We start from the raw sequence: 5,000 nt of genomic DNA, 5'->3' as shown, positions 1-5,000 counted from the left end.
TGCGCGAGCGGCGAGCGGCGGACAGCGAGCGAAGCGAGAGGCAGCACCGTCCCTGCTATACGAAAGCCCCATCCAGCCCTGTGCCACCCGGGGGGTTCCAGGGTGCTGAGATGGCTGACGTTTTGCTCCGCTCTCGACGGTCACCGCGCAATGCAAGAACAGGCCAAAAACTGGCCAAAACGGCCCAAAAACGGGCCAAAACTGGCCATTTTTGGCTGCGCGAGCGAGCGGCGAGCGGCGGACAGCGAGCGAAGCGAGAGGCAGCACCGTCCTGCTATACGAAAGCCCCATCCAGCCCTGTGCCACCCGGGGGGTTCCAGGGTGCTGAGATGGCTGACGTTTTGCTCCGCTCTCGACGGTCACCGCGCAATGCAAGAACAGGCCAAAAACTGGCCAAAACGGCCCAAAAACGGGCCAAAACTGGCCATTTTTGGCTGCACGAGCGAGCGGCGAGCGGCGGACAGCGAGCGAAGCGAGAGGCAGCACCGTCCCTGCTATACGAAAGCCCCATCCAGCCCTGTGCCACCCGGGGGGTTCCAGGGTGCTGAGATGGCTGACGTTTTGCTCCGCTCTCGACGGTCACCGCGCAATGCAAGAACAGGCCAAAAACTGGCCAAAACGGTCCCAAAAACGGGCCAAAACTGGCCATTTTTGGCTGCACGAGCGAGCGGCGAGCGGCGGACAGCGAGCGAAGCGAGAGGCAGCACCGTCCCTGCTATACGAAAGCCCCATCCAGCCCTGTGCCACCCGGGGGGTTCCAGGGTGCTGAGATGGCTGACGTTTTGCTCCGCTCTCGACGGTCACCGCGCAATGCAAGAACAGGCCAAAAACTGGCCAAAACGGCCCAAAAACGGGCCAAAACTGGCCATTTTTGGCTGCACGAGCGAGCGGCGAGCGGCGGACAGCGAGCGAAGCGAGAGGCAGCACCGTCCCTGCTATACGAAAGCCCCATCCAGCCCTGTGCCACCCGGGGGTTCCAGGGTGCTGAGATGGCTGACGTTTTGCTCCGCTCTCGACGGTCACCGCGCAATGCAAGAACAGGCCAAAAACTGGCCAAAACGGCCCAAAAACGGGCCAAAACTGGCCATTTTTGGCTGCGCGAGCGAGCGGCGAGCGGCGGACAGCGAGCGAAGCGAGAGGCAGCACCGTCCCTGCTATACGAAAGCCCCATCCAGCCCTGTGCCACCCGGGGGGTTCCAGGGTGCTGAGATGGCTGACGTTTTGCTCCGCTCTCGACGGTCACCGCGCAATGCAAGAACAGGCCAAAAACTGGCCAAAACGGCCCAAAAACGGGCCAAAACTGGCCATTTTTGGCTGCACGAGCGAGCGGCGAGCGGCGGACAGCGAGCGAAGCGAGAGGCAGCACCGTCCCTGCTATACGAAAGCCCCATCCAGCCCTGTGCCACCCGGGGGGTTCCAGGGTGCTGAGATGGCTGACGTTTTGCTCCGCTCTCGACGGTCACCGCGCAATGCAAGAACAGGCCAAAAACTGGCCAAAACGGCCCAAAAACGGGCCAAAACTGGCCATTTTTGGCTGCACGAGCGAGCGGCGAGCGGCGGACAGCGAGCGAAGCGAGAGGCAGCACCGTCCCTGCTATACGAAAGCCCCATCCAGCCCTGTGCCACCCGGGGGGGTTCCAGGGTGCTGAGATGGCTGACGTTTTGCTCCGCTCTCGACGGTCACCGCGCAATGCAAGAACAGGCCAAAAACTGGCCAAAACGGCCCAAAAACGGGCCAAAACTGGCCATTTTTGGCTGCACGAGCGAGCGGCGAGCGGCGGACAGCGAGCGAAGCGAGAGGCAGCACCGTCCCTGCTATACGAAAGCCCCATCCAGCCCTGTGCCACCCGGGGGGTTCCAGGGTGCTGAGATGGCTGACGTTTTGCTCCGCTCTCGACGGTCACCGCGCAATGCAAGAACAGGCCAAAAACTGGCCAAAACGGCCCAAAAACGGGCCAAAACTGGCCATTTTTGGCTGCACGAGCGAGCGGCGAGCGGCGGACAGCGAGCGAAGCGAGAGGCAGCACCGTCCCTGCTATACGAAAGCCCCATCCAGCCCTGTGCCACCCGGGGGGTTCCAGGGTGCTGAGATGGCTGACGTTTTGCTCCGCTCTCGACGGTCACCGCGCAATGCAAGAACAGGCCAAAAACTGGCCAAAACGGCCCAAAAACGGGCCAAAACTGGCCATTTTTGGCTGCACGAGCGAGCGGCGAGCGGCGGACAGCGAGCGAAGCGAGAGGCAGCACCGTCCCTGCTATACGAAAGCCCCATCCAGCCCTGTGCCACCCGGGGGGTTCCAGGGTGCTGAGATGGCTGACGTTTTGCTCCGCTCTCGACGGTCACCGCGCAATGCAAGAACAGGCCAAAAACTGGCCAAAACGGCCCAAAAACGGGCCAAAACTGGCCATTTTTGGCTGCACGAGCGAGCGGCGAGCGGCGGACAGCGAGCGAAGCGAGAGGCAGCACCGTCCCTGCTATACGAAAGCCCCATCCAGCCCTGTGCCACCCGGGGGGTTCCAGGGTGCTGAGATGGCTGACGTTTTGCTCCGCTCTCGACGGTCACCGCGCAATGCAAGAACAGGCCAAAAACTGGCCAAAACGGCCCAAAAACGGGCCAAAACTGGCCATTTTTGGCTGCACGAGCGAGCGGCGAGCGGCGGACAGCGAGCGAAGCGAGAGGCAGCACCGTCCCTGCTATACGAAAGCCCCATCCAGCCCTGTGCCACCCGGGGGGTTCCAGGGTGCTGAGATGGCTGACGTTTTGCTCCGCTCTCGACGGTCACCGCGCAATGCAAGAACAGGCCAAAAACTGGCCAAAACGGCCCAAAAACGGGCCAAAACTGGCCATTTTTGGCTGCACGAGCGAGCGGCGAGCGGCGGACAGCGAGCGAAGCGAGAGGCAGCACCGTCCCTGCTATACGAAAGCCCCATCCAGCCCTGTGCCACCCGGGGGGTTCCAGGGTGCTGAGATGGCTGACGTTTTGCTCCGCTCTCGACGGTCACCGCGCAATGCAAGAACAGGCCAAAAACTGGCCAAAACGGCCCAAAAACGGGCCAAAACTGGCCATTTTTGGCTGCACGAGCGAGCGGCGAGCGGCGGACAGCGAGCGAAGCGAGAGGCAGCACCGTCCCTGCTATACGAAAGCCCCATCCAGCCCTGTGCCACCCGGGGGGTTCCAGGGTGCTGAGATGGCTGTCGTTTTGCTCCGCTCTCGACGGTCACCGCGCAATGCAAGAACAGGCCAAAAACTGGCCAAAACGGCCCAAAAACGGGCCAAAACAACTGGCCATTTTTGGCTGCACGAGCGAGCGGCGAGCGGCGGACAGCGAGCGAAGCGAGAGGCAGCACCGTCCCTGCTATACGAAAGCCCCATCCAGCCCTGTGCCACCCGGGGGGTTCCAGGGTGCTGAGATGGCTGACGTTTTGCTCCGCTCTCGACGGTCACCGCGCAATGCAAGAACAGGCCAAAAACTGGCCAAAACGGCCCAAAAACGGGCCAAAACTGGCCATTTTTGGCTGCACGAGCGAGCGGCGAGCGGCGGACAGCGAGCGAAGCGAGAGGCAGCACCGTCCCTGCTATACGAAAGCCCCATCCAGCCCTGTGCCACCCGGGGGGTTCCAGGGTGCTGAGATGGCTGACGTTTTGCTCCGCTCTCGACGGTCACCGCGCAATGCAAGAACAGGCCAAAAACTGGCCAAAACGGCCCAAAAACGGGCCAAAACTGGCCATTTTTGGCTGCACGAGCGAGCGGCGAGCGGCGGACAGCGAGCGAAGCGAGAGGCAGCACCGTCCCTGCTATACGAAAGCCCCATCCAGCCCTGTGCCACCCGGGGGGTTCCAGGGTGCTGAGATGGCTGACGTTTTGCTCCGCTCTCGACGGTCACCGCGCAATGCAAGAACAGGCCAAAAACTGGCCAAAACGGCCCAAAAACGGGCCAAAACTGGCCATTTTTGGCTGCACGAGCGAGCGGCGAGCGGCGGACAGCGAGCGAAGCGAGAGGCAGCACCGTCCCTGCTATACGAAAGCCCCATCCAGCCCTGTGCCACCCGGGGGGTTCCAGGGTGCTGAGATGGCTGACGTTTTGCTCCGCTCTCGACGGTCACCGCGCAATGCAAGAACAGGCCAAAAACTGGCCAAAACGGCCCAAAAACGGGCCAAAACTGGCCATTTTTGGCTGCACGAGCGAGCGGCGAGCGGCGGACAGCGAGCGAAGCGAGAGGCAGCACCGTCCCTGCTATACGAAAGCCCCATCCAGCCCTGTGCCACCCGGGGGGTTCCAGGGTGCTGAGATGGCTGACGTTTTGCTCCGCTCTCGACGGTCACCGCGCAATGCAAGAACAGGCCAAAAACTGGCTAAAACGGCCCAAAAACGGGCCAAAACTGGCCATTTTTGGCTGCGCGAGCGAGCGGCGAGCGGCGGACAGCGAGCGAAGCGAGAGGCAGCACCGTCCCTGCTATATACGAAAGCCCCATCCAGCCCTGTGCCACCCGGGGGGTTCCAGGGTGCTGAGATGGCTGACGTTTTGCTCCGCTCACGACGGTCACCGCACCACGCAAGAACGGACCATAAACAGGCCAAAACAGCCCAAAAACGGGCCAAAACTGGTCATTTTTGGCTGCGCGAGCGAGCGGCGAGCGGCGAACAGCGAGCGAAGCGTGAGGCAGCACCGTCCCTGCTATACGAAAGCCCCATCCAGCCCTGTGCCACCCGGGGGGTTCCAGGGTGCTGAGATGGCTGACGTTTTGCTCCGCTCACGACGGTCACCGCGCCATGCAAGAACGGACCAAAAACAGGCCAAAACAGCCCAAAAACGGGCCAAAACTGGCCATTTTTGGCTGAGCGAGCGAGCGGTGAGCGGCGAACAGCGAGCGAAGCGAGAGGCAGCACCGTCCCTGCTATACGAAAGCCCCATCCAGCCCTGTGCCACCCGGGGGGTTCCAGGGTGCTGAGATGGCTGACGTTTTGCTCCGCTCACGACGGTCGCCGTGCCACGCA

This window comes from Musa acuminata, unplaced genomic scaffold (assembly GCF_036884655.1).
Source record: "Musa acuminata AAA Group cultivar baxijiao unplaced genomic scaffold, Cavendish_Baxijiao_AAA HiC_scaffold_912, whole genome shotgun sequence".
In the NCBI taxonomy this organism is placed as follows: Eukaryota; Viridiplantae; Streptophyta; class Magnoliopsida; order Zingiberales; family Musaceae; genus Musa; species Musa acuminata.
Note: the sequence above shows the minus strand (reverse complement) of the source record.